Raw genomic sequence first — 17778 nt, 5'->3', positions numbered from 1 at the left:
GATTGAGCCCGAAATTCCGGCATGTGCTCTGACCTAGAATCCTACCAGGACCTCCTGGTTCATAGGTCAATGCTCAACCACTGAGCCATGCTGGCCAGGCAAGTTTTATTTGAATGGGCATAGGAATGGAGGATATGGGGTTAAGAAGGGGTTTGCATTTCTTTTTTAAGATGGGAGCTATTACAGCTTATCTGTATGTGGATGGTGTTGATCCAGCTGCGAGGGGACATGGATAATGTAGGAGAATTACAGGTACAGAGTATTGGGTCCAGAGCAGAGTGACACACACCCAAGGTGCTGGATAGGGCGCACAGGGAGGTAAAAGGGCTCTCTGTTTTTGCAGGTAAGCCAGGATATCAGCTGAGAGGGAGGTGGGAGTTGCAAGCTGGAGAAGAGGTGTGAGATAGGCCTGTCAGGCATTATTCGAGGCCCCACATTTAATGTAGCCGCACTTGAGTACTTGTCTAGCTCCCTGGTTCTGAGGGCCCTGGAGTTGTCTTCCTTTCCTGGCCATGCTTTAGCAAGCCAGTGGGCACTTGTTCAAATGTGTCCACCAGGTGGCGCCAGTGGGGCATTGCTGAAACCGCTGTTTCTGAAAGATTTTGTGGCAGAATGGTGTTCTTTTGGTTTTTCTATATTTGGACCATTGTTTCTCAAACTTGAATAGTAAATAGAGTACTTTTAAAAAAATAAAATTCTCACACAGCCCCTAGAGTTTAAGTTACTCTAGTACGCCATGTAAATATTTGAAAATGTAAAGCACTATACACTCCCTATACTTACAGATGTTACACAACTGTCAAGTCAAAACAAATTTAGAAGTTATATTAAAATGAAACCACAAATCAAAACTCTAAATCACCAATGTTAATATAATTGAAAGAAAGATGATCCTGCTGAGCATGAAGAGCCAGGTGCAGTGTGGTGACTTTTAGTGTGTGTCACGCCTGTACGGCTTCCGTGTGTCATGACGTGACTCAACCCTTCCACCCCCTTTCACTGTTAAAGCCACCGCAGAATCAGAGCATGCCTGCAGGTCTTCTGCCTTCCGGGGCTGGAACACATCGTTTTCCCACAAGGTGCAGCTCTTCCCCCTTTACATGAAGACAGTTGAAGTCGTGAGGAGTAGCACCCACTTGGGCAGAGCAGAGGGCGAGTGTGGGCTTGCACAGGATGCGGCCACAAGGCGGTTGGCAGGGCCATCTGCAGTAGCACACAGTAATGCTTCAGATTTCGGTGCTAAGAAAAACAGAAGTGAAAATATTGTAAAATTAACTAAAGACCCAGGATGCCTCTCACGGTGCAGATGTAGAGGAAGAGCCTGATTTGAGGACTGCACTTTTATTAAAACCATACATATTAAGTCTAGAAACCATGTCCTATTTAATAAAGTTTTGATAAACTTTTATCAGCGTTTATTTGGTAAAATCACAGCAGTAGAGTCAGAAGGGACCCATTGGGGCTCTTCTAGGACATTTGAAGAAGCAATTCGCATTTGTAGACGGTGTTTTTCATGTTTTGAGGCATACAGAAAACAGCCCTGGAAAAGGGCTTCTGCGGTTTGTGGCAGGGTCACCCAGGGGGCGAGACTACAAAGAGCCATCAGAGGAGCCTGGGTGTGCCGCTGTGACCCATGTCTCTGATTTGTGTGCCTTTCCCAGGACCAGTGACGGTCACTACAGGTAGCTCTGTCTGCTTCAGCTGTCACTGCTTCAGGCCCTTATTATGAACTAAGGGCCCAGTGTATGGATTCATGCACATTGAAAGGAAGTTAATTAGAAGAAATATTTTAATATTGCTATCTGCCCTTTCTTTATAATAGAAGTGTCAACCAAATTTGTGATCGACAGTGACAGATGGAAACACACGTGTGTGATTGGCACCAGCGAGAGCTTTATATGTATCGTGCATGTGCGAGTAATATATATATATGTGTGTGTGTGTGTGTGTGTGTGTGTGTGTGTGTGTGTATATATATATATATATATATATATATATATATATATATATAGAACTAGAGGCTCAGTGCACAAAATTCACGCACCGGTAGGATGCCTAGCGGCTGCCAGCTACCAGCCAGGGCCTCCCTCCCTTCCCCCAGTTGCCTGCTGCTGCCGCCGCCAGCTGGGGCCTCTCTCCCTTCCCCCAGCCAGCCCCACCCCCTGGTCAAACTCCTGGATGAATTCCCCGTCAAGGGGACAATTAGCATACTACACTTTTATTATACAGTAGGTCCTTGGGTTATGTAGGTCGGAGATCCGTTCCTACGGTGCGACGTAACGCGATTTTCTCCGTAAGTCGAAACCCACCTACATAAGCACCTACGTCACTCATAATGGAGCACATACACAGCAGTAATGAAGTGAAACAGTAAAAAAAATTTAAAAGAAAGATAACAATTCCTGACCTTGTGGTAAATAAATAATAAAAAAAAAACATAAGGCATATATGTACATACGTCGAAATGACGAAACTTTCTTTTTTTAATAAATAAATGGGAGATGGCGACGTAACTACGAAACAACCTATGTTGAGTCCAACGTAACCTGAGGACTGTCTGTATAGGACAAACTTGCTTAATTAGACCTGCTTTCTGATGTAGCTAAACTTTTTCCAGCCCAGGGAAGCACCCCAACTTCTTTTTCAGGTAATTGTCAGCAACATAGCAGAAAATATCAACATGAAGCAGATTATTATTGTAGATCACGCAGGGAGAACAAAGCATAAAATACGTAACTACAGCAGTGTTTGACTATTTTCTGCGCAGTGAGAAAAAACCTGCAGTCATTTTCAAGGTCCACCATTTCTTCTTTTCAGTTGAGTCAAGTTTCTAAGCTTTCTAAATCTCTGTTTTCCAGCTAATGAAAAGAAAATAGGATTTTAAAGAGTCTCCTATCCACCTACTCCAGGACTTCTGTGAGGATCAAATGAGATGAGGCATGGGAAAATGCTTCACAGACATTTGGTTAAAGTGTAAAGTGTTTGCACCTGGCTATAAAGCAAGTCATGTTCCTGAGCTGAAGAAACTCCAAGGAGGCTAGTTGCTAGGGAGAGGAAGCTGGGTGTTGCTGCGTGACGTCATTACCCCGCACCCACAGCCACCGTTTCCGAGCTGGATTGGGCTGGGCTGTGGACTGCATTTTGTGCCATGGGGTCTTGACAGCGTCAGCTGCGATTTTGTGGGCTGTCACTTCTGGGTGGTGGTGGGGCCTGTGTCCCACTTGGGGGAAGCTGAGGGTTGCTTTGTTGGCGCCAGGTCTGCGGTGCTGTTTCTCTGTAAATGGCCAGTGTGCATCACAGCAGCTCCTGAGTTGAGCGTCTGCCCCCTGGTGGTCAGTGCACATCATAGTGACAGGTCGGACGGTCAGACACTTAGCATATTAGCCTTTTATATACATATAGATATACGTTTTTGTTAATAGAAGTAATGTCTTTAACTTCTTACATGATGGGATGAAGCAGACACATAGCAAAGATCTGTGGGCTTTTACTGCCCCACCAGTCAGCTGTGACCAAGGGCCTGAGATCTTGGACCCTGTGTTGCCCGTGTGCTGCTCCGGGATCTTTAGCCTGTCACACTTGGCCCAGACTTGGGAATGTGCAAATGACTTTCTACTACAAGAAGTCTTGTCACAGTAAGCTGTACCCTTAGAGGGAAATTCTAAGGGTACATTTTCTAGCCTAGCTTTAAACCTCAGATTTCCTGTGCTTTGAATGCCCCCTGCCATTTCCCCACATTCACTACCCACTACTAAAGCCCACTTGGGCCTCTGGCTCTACTTTCTTTGAACTGAGATAGTTCCAATTTCTCTGAACCCCCACTCCACAGGCAGAATGGGGTTCTCTCTAAGCGCCTGACTGCTGGAGCAACAAGGTCCTTCCTATTTGGTCTTTGGTAAATCCTCAGGTTCAGGCCGAGCTTCCCAAGCTGGCACTTACTCACTTACACTCTGTTCACTTTTCTGACACCATCTGTCTTTTCTTGTTACTCATGTCTCTATTCAAGATACCTGGATCCAACCTATCTTGTGCCGTTGTTAGGGTTCACCTTGACCTTTCTCCTGGTTTTGACACTCAATCACAAGTTAAAAATCTACACTAATAAAAGAGAAACATGCAAATTGACCATCACTCCGCTATGCCCACCAGCCAATCAGGAGGGAATATGCAAATTAGAAGGACAAAGATGGCGGCCGCCCAGCTGCTCCAGGCGTGGAGTGGTCGGGCGGGGCAGGATGCCTGCTATGAGAGGGAGGGTGGGGGGCAAAGGGATCTACAGGAGCAGCACTCCGGCCGCAGCGAAGACGAAGACTGCAGACTCCGGAGTCTGAAACGAAGATGAAGATGGCAGACTCCGGCTGAGTCTGCAGCGAAGATGGCAGACTTTGGCCGGAGTCTGCAGCAAAGACAAAGATGGCAGACTCCGGCTGAGTCTGCAGCAAAGATGGCAGACTCCGGCCGGAGCGAAGGCCTGGGTCCTGGGTGCTGGAGGAAAACCGGTGCTGGAAGCCAAAGGAAGGAAGGCCTATTGCACGAATCTCTTCGTGCAATGGGCCTCTAGTATTATATATAAATATTAGATGCACCAGGTGACCTGCTTACAGCAGAAATGGGTTCACTGCACATATGCAGGGTAGGCAGGGACTTGCTTTCAGATTTAGCCCAACAAAGTAGTGAAGCTGAGAAGTCTCATTCACAGCAGGTCCCATAGTGTCCTTAAGTCACACACAACCTACATCTAATCCACTGGGCCATTCAACTTGCTACTGCCACAGCCCTAGCAATTAAAGACTGAGTCACGAGATTGTGCATGCAGGGCTCCTCTTTGCTGCATACAGGGCTCCGCTTTGCTACAGGCAGGGCAGCGGGGTGATTGTGGGCTCAGGGACTGGAGGTGTACTGCCTGGGGTTGCATCCCAGCTTGGCCACACACTGGGCAAGTTGCTTCATCTCAGTGTTCCTCAGTGTCCTCTGTAAAATGCGGCCAGTGTCACTGCCTACTGACAGGAGGCTGTGAGGACTAAACACGTGGCTGTGTGCTACAGAGAGCTTCCAGGGGTGGGCAAACTTTTTGACTCGAGGGCCACAATGGGTTCTTAAACTGGACCGGAGGGCCGGAACAAAAGCATGGATGGAGTGTTTGTGTGAACTAATATAAATTCAAAGTAAAGGAGCGGAGGGGAGAGCAAGAGAACCCTCCGCTCTTTCGGCTCTGCGGGCCGGATAGAACAGCCGAACGGGCCGTAGTTTGCCCACGGCTGGCTTAGACGGAGGCCTGGAACGTGCGAGCATCACGTTCATCACGTCATCGTTGTTGTCTAGTCCAGTCTCATCCTAGCTTCTGCCTCCTGACTAGCAGAGGGAGCCGTCAAGATCGCACAGCTTGTCGGGGGGCAGATCCTGGACTGAGGCCCCTGATCTGCTATGCAGTGGTTCTCAAACTTCCTGCCTTGGAACCCTTTCTGTTCTTAAAAAGTATCAGTGGCATCAAAGAGCTTTTATACTTGTAGGTTATATCTATTGATATGTTTTATATTGGAAATTAAAACAAAAATTTTAGCCCGGCCAGCGTGGCTCAGTGGTTGAGCGTAGACCTATAAACCAGGAGGTCACGGTTTGATTCCCAGTCAGGGCACATGCCCAGGTTGTGACCTCCATTGCAGTGTGGGGCTTGCAGGCAGCAGCCAATCAATGATTCTCTCTCATCACTGATGTTTCTATCTCTCTTTCTTCCTCTCTGAAATAAAACAAACAAACAACAACAAAAAACCACCAAAAATTTGATATGTTACTACTGTTAACATAAATGCCATTTTTAATGAAAAATAATTATTTTCCAAAACAAAAAACTCAGCAGAATGGCATTGTTTTACAAATCTCTACAATTTGGCTTAAGAAATGGCAGCTGGGTGCTCCTGTCTGCTTCTGCATCCTGTCTGCTGCCGTGTTGTTTTGGTTGACTTACATGAAGAAAACGCAGCCTTGTCACTGCAGACAAGATTCTTGGCCATTTAACAACTAAGAAAACTATGACCCAGGAGAATTTTGCACATAGTCCTGTCCTCACAGGTTTGCTCTGGGAATTGAATGAGATGGAGTGAAGGAAGAGGGAAAGTCTCAGAGTCCCTGGCACAAGTTACCTGCCACAATAGGAGCCAGTGTTTGGTTGTGGGACAGGCCTGGCGAGAATAGAGGAGGCAGGACTGTGCGGGGAGGACAGAAGTAGCTGCAGGGGCACTACTGCGGTGCATGAGTCTGGTGCTGCAGATTCGGAGACCTCAGGAGGTCCCGGGGAGAGAAGTCCTCGTTTCATCTGCAGGGCAGTGGGCTGCTCTACTTGAATTCTTCCCGATGCCGTGTTTCTCAGTTATAAATTCAGAGCAACTGAAATTGTTCCCTCCCAGCAGATTGCACTAGTGCTCCTGTGAGATAAATCCACTTCTATTCAGTCGTGATAGGGAAAGTATAATCGGTAATTCTTATAATGTGGGATCGAATTGTAGAAAGGCAGAAGAGAAGATAAGACTATGTACTGTTTGGATTAAGCGTAAATCCACTGTAAGCAGTTGCAAAAGCCAGAGTTGGGTGAGGGGGGGGGGGTGTCTCTAAATACTTCTTGCAAAATCCTTATACAATCAGCTTCTTTCTTCAGCCTTCCCCACCTCTTCTAAAGGAGGTGGTTTCATTTCCTTCTAAATCTGGTCACACGTTGCCATTCTGAATCACCATCTCTAGTTTGGCAGAGACCCAGGGACAGTCCACTCTGGTCACTTGGTCCAGTATGCTGCTATGAATGAATGAATGAATGCATGCATTCATGTGAGTGGATGACAATCTGAACCATCTCAGAGAGTTGGCAGAACTGGGTTTTAAATGGCCTCAGGGTTCACCTGCCGTAATGGCCCCTCTGTGACAACAACAGTCAGAAACACCTTCCCTGAGACTAACCCAGCCGTGGGCAAACTACGGCCCGCGGGCCGGATCCGGCCCGTTCGGCTGTTCTATCCGGCCCGCAGAGCCGAAAGAGCGGAGGGTTCTCTTGCTCTCCCCTCCGCTCCTTTACTTTGAATTTATATTAGTTCACCCAAACACTCCATCCATGCTTTTGTTCCGGCCCTCCGGTCCAGTTTAAGAACCCATGGTGGCCCTCGAGTCAAAAAGTTTGCCCACCCCTGGACTAACCGTTTACCTTTGTAAGTTATATCCATTTTCTCCTAAGTTTACCTGAGGAGATGAGCATCCAGCTAGTTGGGAGAAGATGGGAGTATCCTAGCTGAGTGTGTTTTCCTTGGGCCGCTGGAAAGACTGCCTAAAGAGCTGTAACTCAGGGTGAAGAGCAGCCTCTTCCTAATAAAGGGCCTTTCATCGGTCGAGGTCCTATGTTTTCCTTTGGGCAACCTGTCACAATCTCAGTCCTCTGTCGCCCTCCTGGAGGTGACTGAACTGAGCAGGTTGGGCTCCTTTGTGGCCCCCCATTTCTTCTGAGCTATTAGCCCAACGTGCTGAATCTTGCACGTGGTGGGGAGTGGGGAGTTTCATGAAAGGCCTTCTCGTGGAAACCGTGCCCCTTCATGGTCTGCTGCAGCTACTGAGGCGCCCCGTTGAGTCTGTGTGTCTAACGTTTGGCTCTGTCAACATGGCTTGCCTGTGATCGTCACGTTAAGCCATAATCCTACAATTTAAGGTATGTTCTCGTTACCTCCCTGCCTCCAGGCACACAGGAAGACCATCTCATCTGACCGGGGACCCATCAGTAGTTCTGGGATAGTTTGGGAGAAAGGAGCTGGGCGGGGTGGGCGGGGAGGGTGGTGGGGGAGATGGGGCTTTCAGTGTGGTGCTCAGAAAGCATGCCTGGGCTACTGGTTTTCAGCTCAATGGATTTAAGTGACAACTATGGCCATGCTTTCAGAGGTTTCCCATTTCTGGTCCTAACATGAGCAAGTACACATCTCAGTAGAAAGGCTAGCCATTGAAGATGCTCTTCCCTAAGAAAAACCTCTCTCTGTGATTCTAAACACAGTGTGAGCATCACCCTACAAGGCTGTTCAAACCACTTTTAATTGGGAGCTTTATAATCGTTATGATTATACTGTTGGAGCAAGAGAAGTGCTTAACAGATAAGCTCCCCGGGTGTCTTCTGTGTCTGCGAGGAGGTGATCTTCTTAAAAGGAATCTGTGTTCCCTCTCTCTCCTCTCCTCTCTCTCTCTCTCTCTCTCTCTCTCTCTCTATCTCTCTCTCTCGCGCGCGCGCGCGCACGCACGCGCGCTTTATTTTTCCTACTCAGTTTTTGTTCTATATTTCTTGCAGGTTTTTTCTCTATGCACTTCAATTTTATCTGCTTTTATAATCCCTTTCCATGCCCTGATTTTTCCTCTTATTTATAACTAGAGGCCCGGTGCATGAAATTCGTGCATGGGGGGGTGTCCCTCAGCCCAGCCTGCACCCTCTCCAATCTGGGACCCCTCAAGCAATGTCCGACTGCCTGTTTAGGCCCGATCGGGCCTAAACAGGCAGTCGGACATCCCTCTCACAATCCAGGACTGCTGGCTCCCAACTGCTCGCCTGCCTGCCTTCCTGATTGCCCCTAACCGCTTCTGCCTGCCAGCCTGATCACCCCCTAACCATTTCCCTGCCAGCCTGATTTATGCCTAACTGCTCCCCTGCCAGCCTGATTGCCCCTAACTGCCCTCCCCTGCAGGCCTGGTCACCCCTAACTGCCCTCCCCTGCACGATTGATCACCCCCAACTTCCCTCCCCTGCTGGCCTGATCGCCCACAACTGCCCTCCTCTGCCGGCCTGGGTCCCCCCCCAACTGCCCTTCCCTGCAGTCCCAGTCGCCCCCAACTTCCCTCCTCTGCCGGCCTGGTCACCCCTAACTGCCCTTCCCTGCAGGCTTGATCACTCCCAACTGCCCTCCCTTGCAGGCCTGGTCCCTCCCAACTGCCCTCCCCTGCTGGCCTGATTACCCACAACTGCCCTCCCCTGCTGGCCATCTTGTGGCAGCCATCTTTGACCACATGGGGGCAGCCATCTTGTGTGTTGGAGTGATGGTCAATTTGCATATTACTCTTTTATTAGATAGGATAGAGGCCTGGTGCATGGGTGGGGGCTAGCTGGTTTTCCCTGAAGGGTGTCCCGGATCAGGGTGGGGGTTCCCTTGAGGTATGGGGCGGCCTGGGCGAGGGGCCTGTGGTGGTTTTCAGGCTGGCCATGCCCCCCGGCAACCCAAGCAGAGGCCCTGATATCTGGGATTTATTTATCTTCTATAATTGAAACTTTGTAGCCTTGAGTGGAGGCCTGGGCCAGCCAGGGTGTGTGGAAAGCTTGGCTTCCTCCATTGCCAGGGAAACCCAAGCCTCCTGCTCTCTCCATGGCCTCAGCCATCTTGTTGGGTTAATTTGCATACTCATTCCTGATTGGCTGGTGGGCGTGGCTGGTGGGTGTAGTGGAGTGATGGTTAATTTGCATATTACTCTTTTATTAGATACGATTTATTTCCTGCTTATTTATACAAAATATGTGAGGTTGCTTACATTATTATAACGTATAAATCAGGAGAGAGGAGAGAAAGGTTAGAGAAGAAGAGAGCATTATCGCAGGAATCTGAGATACTTACCACAGTTGAGCACTAAATTTGGTTATCAGCTTTTTAGAGGCAAAAACAGAAAGCAGTATTTGTTAGGCTGTGGGGTTCTTTTTAAATCTTTTTCCCCTTCTACACAATTTCCATTTTCTTTTGCTCTTGCTTATCCTAAGAGCAGTTGGGTTTTCTTAGTGTCTCATATTTTCTGTGCCAGGTAATTCCCATAGGGAGGAGGCTCCCATCCCTCTCTCTCTCCCCTTTCAACCCTCCTAACAACCACCGATCACAGACAGTCTTGGGGCTTCCAGCCGGAGTGAGGAAGCCAATCTTTCATTTTCTTCTTGAAAGCTGAGCTCACTGGCGTTGGTGCAAAGGGCTGGCCTCTGGGTCAGGACCAGCCCAGACTTTCATCCTGGAGACCTGACGAGCATCTATCTGGTGGCGAGTGGAGTGAAATCACAGGGGTGCTCCACTGAGTCACCATCATCCCAGGCAGATGAAGCATCCCTCTCAGGACTGGGAACCTCTGTCTTGGCCAGAGAACCTGAGGTAGGGGCTATGTCTGACCTGCTTTGGGATCCCAGGTGCTGGCAGGTGAGAAGTGGTGTGTGAGTTCCCCCCGGAATGAGGAAGTGCATCCTGTTTCTCTGAATATCTGTAGTTTCAATAGACAGAGACTTTTGGAAGAGGATGTTTTAGGGCTACACACTTACATCTAGAGCAGTAAGTAGGAGGCTGTGCTGTCCAAGTCACTGGCCACTGGCCACGCGTGACTGAGCACCTGTAATGTGGTCAAGTCCATACTGAGGTGTGCTGAAAGGGTCAGTTACACAGAGGATTGCAAACACTCGGAGAAGGACTGTGAAATATCTCAGTAATAATATCGTCATGTGCAACATCTCAACATGGAATGCTGCTTACCAATTGAAAGGATAATATATTGAATGTGTTGGGTTAAAGGAAATCTTACATTATTAAAATTAATTTTACCTGTTTCTCTTTACTTTTTAATGTGGCCACTCGAAAATTTAAAATTAGGTGGCTCGCATGGTATTTCTATTAGACATCTCTGGTTGAAATGTCTAGAATTACAAACAAACATTTTTTTTTCTTTTTGCTGAGGAGTGAATTTCCATTGTGTCTTCTAACACCTGTGTTCTCTCTTTCGTTCTCTTTTAACAGATCTGACTCTCCACGTAGCATGTCAAGGATGAAATTAATCATCAATTCCTCTCCCCCACCCCCTCCTACACACTTTTCTTTCCCACTTGCTTACCCAGCCATCTGCAGTACACCCGTTTCAGGTATTTGAGCTGTGTAGAAGTTCTGTGTGCAGACGTGTGCTTGGATCGCTCTCTTCCTGAGAAATCTGAAGGGGTGATTACAGAAGATCCACTCACTCCTGGGAACCACTGCTGCGGACTCCGCCTCGGGCCTCGGGCCTCGGGCAGTCTCTGGGTGGCCCCTGTACTGTCCAGCAAACGCCCTAACTTGCCATTCGGGGGGTGCGGGGGGACAACCAAGTGCCGTGGAGGCAGGTGATCACGCTCTGCTGAAACTGTCTGGTTTCCTGTAAAATAGACACTTTATATTTTTAGGGAACAAACAAAGTGCTGCTATAGGGTTCAAAATTTTCATTCTGAACACTTTTCCAAAACAGATTACTCCTAGGAAGCATTTTGAATACCCTGGTCACATCTTTGGATCTGTAAAGTACGCCTTTTAGTATGACATCCATTAAAATGCAAAGCAAATTTCTTCAAGGCAGAAAAACAATCTGACAGCAGCAATGTAGAATTTGTTCACTCAAACACATCTCTGTGAACGTGAAAAGTCATAAAATTCACCTCTGAGCTGTTTGCTATTGAACCTGCAGCGACGAGTCTCAGCCAGCCCGTGTGAGCATCTCCTCCAGAAGTGCTGGAAATGCCGCAGAGTTGGATGAGTGGAAGTGGGGTTGCCCCCTTCGCCCTGATCCACCTGGAGTGGCATCTGGATGGCCTCTTTCTCTAGGGAGCCATCTGGAGTCTCAAGGGGATATTGCTGCCGAAATCCAGGATCATTCCAGCAGTTGAAAGAGGAAGCCCTGGGGAGAAAGTAATGGACAAATTTTTGTGCCTATGAATAAGTTGCCATGAATAAGTTATTTAACTCATCATTCTGACTATTTGGGTCCTCTTTTTGGCATCAAATACAGGTTTTATCTTCTTAGGCAGAATTAGAAGAAATCAATATGGATGGATTTTTAAAAAAATATTTAACTGTTGTTATAGTCAAATACATGAATCTAAACTGAATCAACTCCCCCTGGTGTGCATATGAAAACAATGGATTTCCAAGTAGTAAGGTTTTCAGGGAAAATGACAAAGATTCAATTAAGTTGTTCTTCTGTGCTGCTACTGTTTTGACAGATTTGAGGATAAGTCCATGACAACCAAACCAAACTTGGTGAAAGCACCGGTCCTCCTGCTACTGTGCCTGCCCAAAAGGAGCGAGCTGGCACTGCCCCACTGCTGTCACCCGGAATGAAAGGTGTGGGGGAGACATTGGGCTTTCTAGTGGCTGTGTGGACAGAAGATTGTTCAAGGTGCATGTGCGTGAGAGAGAGGGAGAGGGAGAGAGAGAGAGAGAGAGAGAGAGAAAGAGAGAGAGAGAGAGAGAGAGAGAGAGAGAGGGAGAAGAAAGCACTAAAGACTGAATTGACCTCCAAAATCTTGTATAAAATTTCCTAACAAAGCAAAGCTGCTTTATTTAATTTATTTGCTAAATGTTGCTTTTTGTTTGTGTGTGTTTTGTATTGGGGGCAAGAGGAGTAAGGAGAGAAGAGGATGAATTCTACCTGAAGTATTTATTTGAAAAAGATGACAATTTTGCATTTTTAAAATTCTTCTGTTTGATTTTCTTATGTTGTTGCCGGCACTCGTGCAGTATAAACTGCCCAATTGCTATTTGCAATCTGATAGAAGGGTCCTTGTAGGACAGGTTCTGCAGCCCTTACCAGGTGATAACATGTGCCACATTTATAACCTTGCCTCTGATTTTAGACGCTAAAACATTGGTCTTTGAGAAGATTACCAATTATAATGGTCATACCATGATTGTCTATGATGCAACTGTATTACTTTGTGTTTGGAAATTGAACCAAGGTCAATAATTTATTTTTGGCTCTCTTGTTAATAGATTATTTTGGATTTTTTCCAAGGTGATTTTTTTCCTGGGTACCCCTTTTCTACTTCTAAAGAATTGCATGGCCCTTTCATGTTTCAAAGTAGCAGTCACTTGTAGTTCTGTATTTCTTGATCTCCACAAGGGACTCACAGAATTCACTTCACTTTTATTCACCGAGAAAGTTGGCTTTGATGTCTCTTAAAGATACTTCTGCTAGTTGCTGATCAGCCAGTCAGTTCACCTAGCTTTGATCTTTATAGGACCTCGAAACTAATTTTCCTCACTGCAACTAATAGGTAGATTATTGGAATGGATAATACAGTACGTCCAAGTGGATTCCTAATATTACTTTGTGTAATAAGCTAATTTTGAGATCATATATTCTGTAGGCCACTTGTTCAGAAAGCCACATGTATGCAACTTTAATTTTTTTAGACTATTGCCCCATTACACTTGGATTCTAAATGTAAAAAGCCACACTTCTGAAGGCCAAGCCTATGGTTGTATATTGGTTGTATGCTGCTCTTTGCTAGCGTGTGTGTGTTTGTGTATAAGTGGTGTGTTTGTGTGGTGTGTGGATGTGTGTGTGTGTGTGTGTGTGTGTGTACATGTGCACGTGCGCTTTTCCTCTCTAAATAATTTTATATTTCATGCTACTTCTTGAATGTTTACTTTGATTCTTGAAGGGAATACTAGATGGTTTATACAGATAAACTCTACCTGCAGGATAGTGGATTGTTAATTTAGAGGAATGCTGTTGGTTATATTAGATGTATGGTTGGAGACTATATTAATGCCAAATGTATTCTGGTCACTTACGAGAGACTTCTGTACAAACGCATCATTTCTTTAAACACTGTACCGTTGGCTTTTGTTGAATGGTGAGTGGTAAGGAGAACATTAAGTGTAGATTAAGGATTTTAAAGGAAATAGTATCTTATGATTAAATTAGGATTCATAGAAATATTGGGATAAATGGAGAAATAAGAATATCTGTCTGGAACGTAGCATCTAATGTATTTTGAAGCCCTAAATTCACACAAGAAACTGATGCTCCTGTCCAAGGCCAGACCACACCGTCACCAGGACTCATGGAGGAGCTATGGGTTCTCCTTTCCTGCAGGAGGAACTGAAAGCAAATCAAAGCTCTCTACAGTCCCCGCTTTGCAGAGCATGTTCTTAGCGGCGCAGAGACGTATTGGGGAAGTTTTTCATTGCCGAGGCAGGGGCGTTTCACTTCATTCACGTCATTGTCTCACCCTGCATATCTTAGTTGAAGGAACCATCATAGACTACAACAGCTTCATTTAACATTCAACTTAGACTTTTTAGAAGTATTGGGCAAGGGCCAGGAAGCACGGCTCTATGGAGTCTGACTGTACATGACAGGTTGTGTATCCGTTTTAACTACTTTCTATTGGGTGCGGAGGTGAGGGGAAGAGGGCATCTGTAGAATTATTCATGTCTAGTTTGTAAAGTATGTAGTGTGTACTGCAGATGTATGATTGCTGGGCTCTGTGTATCTGTACAGTAGCTTTCATTTTAAAAATTGTGGGCAAAATTGGTGGTTTGAAGGGAAGAATGCAGTTTCTATCAAGTAACGATGCTGTAATATAGTACATGTAACAAAAAATCTGGAAGTAACCCTCCCCTGGCCTATGGAAAATTTTGGTTTCTTCTGGGTTCTAAAATGAAGACGTATGGATACTCTGGCAGACTGCATGTTGTATAATTTGAAATATACTAAAAGTGGAAAATAAACTTGACTTAAACTTTGGCTGGTCTGTTTCCCCTTATTTGAGTCCAATGCCAGTGTCTGTGTGAGCCATTTCCTGGCTTCAGAGGAATTCATTTCAGTGAGCTAGAGCTCAAATTCAGCGCATGACCAAAGTCAACCTTGGCCTTCTTGCCTTTTGCTTAGCCTGAATATCTGGTTTTAATTTTTTTTTTCATTGAAAAACCAAGAAAACCTGACACTTGTCCCTTCAGCACTCAAACGATAGTGACTGATATAAACGTGTTAACTTTGAGTTAAAGCTGGATAGAGTTAAAGCTCAGTAGACACACCAGTGTCTTAGCCGAACCTCTTCTTGCCTGAGAAGGGCACTTATTCTAATAATATGTTTTGGAGCATTGGTATTCTTCAGCTAATGCAGTGGAGTGCTGCATATGTTGAAAGATTACTGGCATCTTTGGAGAAGGGCTGGGTGTTTGTATTTCTGTTTAACCTACTGATTATTAGTGTTAATGTGCAGTGCTGAGATCTCGAGGGGATCCTGGGAGCCTTTGGAGAAGAGCAAATGGCAGGACACAGGATTACTTTTACCTGCTTTCTCAGCAAGGGGACTTCCCTACCTCGGGTGACTGAATCCTCTGGCCACACACGGTTTCATGTATGGGAAACACCCTCATTCTCGTTCTTGATTTGGTTAATGTTGCATGCAAGCCAGGCAGTATACTGCTTTAATCAATTACAAGTGGGAAGGATGGGTGCCAAATGAACATTTTATAAGTGGAATTGAGGGCAATGCATATAACGTGCTTTTAGGATGTCTTCTCCATCTTTCTGGAAATGGTTGTTTCCCAAAGCACTTGGAAGAGGCAGTTTCCAGATACCAAATTGTTAAAGGTGACTTACATAGTAAAACTACAAATGGGATGGGTGAGTTTTTAGGCCCAAGCCTGTTTATTTAAAATGGGAAGACAGTCCTCTGCAAGAACCCAGTTACAAGGCAGATTTCAATGTCGATGGGAAATGCCACAGGCCCCAGAGCTGCAGGTTGCGCTGTTCCCAGAGCTCCATCAGCAGCGCGCCGCACTGCACGGGGCTGGGACTGCGCCTCGGAAGTACAGGGCTGGGGCCTCTGGGAGAATGTGGAACTGAAGCTGTAATCTGCTAAGGCAATTACCGGTGACATGTGCATTGGCAGGTTTAATTCTAGCACTTGTGACAGGTTTCATCTTGTGATGTGTCTTATGTACATAATAAAATAACAGGAGGAGGAGGAGGAATCTCTCAGGTGACACATCAGATGAAAATGTGGGCTCATTTGGCAAAAGGCACCCTGAGCCACGGGATTTTTCCTTTCCCTTTGGCACAGGAAGCACCATTTTCTGTGCAGTTCGTCGGGCTCAGGATAATAGGAGACTTGCAGGCCACTGCAGAGCTTCTGTTTGGGAGCTCCTCCCTGCTCAGCACCCTCCAACCCTCCCCTTCTCCGTGCTCAGACTGCAAGTGATTCCCGCAGCGTGCGTCAGGCCTTCAGAACGTATACATGAAATCAGAGCCATTGGCAAACCTGTTTTGAACGACATGTAGCAGCACCAGAACCTCCTCATGCTCAGAAAGCGGCAACCAACAATTCATGCGAGACTGTTCTGGCTGGGTGCCAGACACTGTTTTAAGTGCTTTACATGGATTAATCCATCTAATCCTCCTAATAAACCCATGAGGTCGGCACCATTATCTCCACTTTGCCCGGGGGGAAACAGGCACAGAGAAGTTAAGTAACTTGCCCAAGGTCTCACAGCTAGGAGGAGGGGGAGGCAAGACTCAAAACCAGGTGGTCTGGTCCCAAGGTGTGTGCACTCTGCAGGTAGTAACCACTTCAGAATGATGTGTGTGTGTGCGTGCATGCGTGTGTGTGTGTGTGTGTGTGTGTGTGTAATAACATGCCTCAAAAAATCCTTTTGTGAAGAATTGATACAAAGCTTTATAGCTTCACAATTTTTCTGTTTCCTCCTTTGATTGGACTCTCAGACATCATCTTGTGAGCCCCTTTAAGCCATCAGATGTATCCAGGCAAGAATCATGGGACCGGTAATGAAAGAGGATGCCTCCTCGTGGGGGGTGGGGGCTTCTAAAGCAAGGCTGAGTAGCTGCACAGTTGTCAGAAGCTTTTCCATAAGCAACAGACACTTAGACATGAGGCAGACACTTCAAACTGTGTAGTGAGAATTCAACTGATCATGATCCATGTCGACTTTTTTCTCTTTAGGACATTATCTCTGGTTGCTTGTTTAAGGACATAGCCTATACCCCCCTACTTCTTAAGCGAAAAATAAAGCAGGGTTCTCTTGCCCCATCTCAGCTCGCTCCACCGGGGGTCTGAGGGGCACTGGTTGGGTTTTCTCATCCCCAGGTCTGTGTGAGGCCGTGGAGGAGGCTGTTCGGGGAGCCCTGGTAATCACCGCCCCTCCTCCCTTCCCCCCCATCGTGAAGATGAATAGGGGCTCATTTTAGTGCTGTGGGTTTAGAACAAGTAAACATGCCAGTCATACCACACCTGCTCATGCAAGTCCAGCTACAGGAGGGATGGGAACAGCACAGGAGGCCTCTCCTAGGAGCCCTGCTTCGCCAGACTCCAGCGGCACCTCTCCTGTCTGAGGGTGCTGCTGATGCAGGCTTGGGAGGGACAGGTTGATGGCAGAGTTTTCTAGGCCGAGCGATGCTAAACTTCAGCCAGTGCCAACAGGTTCCTCCCCACCCCCCAACCCAGGGGTCCTTGCTGCCCTGCGAAGCCCCCTCCTGGGACCCCCCTGCACACTGGCTATCAGGCCATGGCACCGCCGAGTACAGATGCTCCCCGACCTCTTTACTAGGGGTCACGTCCCAGTGAACACATCCTAAGTTGGAAATACCAAAAGTCAAAAATACACTTATACAGCTAACCTGCTGAACACTAACTTTGATGTGCCCAGAGCACAGGGCACTGCAGGTACCGGGTGCTTATCCTCCGCGCTCTGTGACTGACGAGCTGCCACTCCTGCCACTGCCCAGCATCAGGGGAGGCAGGTACCACGCGTCGCCAGCCCAGGAAAAGATCATGCCGTGGCTTCTGCACCATCCTAAAGTTGAAAGATCATAGTGTTGAACCTTTGTGAGTCAGAAACAGTCTATAATTCTGTAGAGGTAAGAAATGTCCAGTCAATTGATGGCAAGCAAAATCTCAATGTATTGAGGAAATGCTCCGGAAAATGGCAGTTTTACCACTTATTTTATACACCGGAATGGAGATGATGTAAG

General features: G+C 46.7%; 1 protein-coding gene across 1 annotated transcript in view; it reads left to right on the top strand.

The window, feature by feature from the left end:
* Positions 1-14529, top strand: part of KIF5C (kinesin family member 5C) — a 174902-nt gene extending 160373 nt beyond the window's left edge. The window contains exon 26 of the mRNA XM_080668529.1: positions 10767-14529. The gene's annotated coding sequence lies outside the window, so the exon portion shown is untranslated. The remainder of the gene's footprint in view (positions 1-10766) is intronic.
* Positions 14530-17778: the final 3249 nt, after the last annotated feature.

Source organism: Plecotus auritus (genome assembly GCF_963455305.1).
Source record: "Plecotus auritus genome assembly, chromosome: 5".
Lineage (NCBI taxonomy): Eukaryota > Metazoa > Chordata > Mammalia > Chiroptera > Vespertilionidae > Plecotus > Plecotus auritus.
Note: the sequence above shows the minus strand (reverse complement) of the source record. Positions and strands in the feature narration are given on the sequence as shown.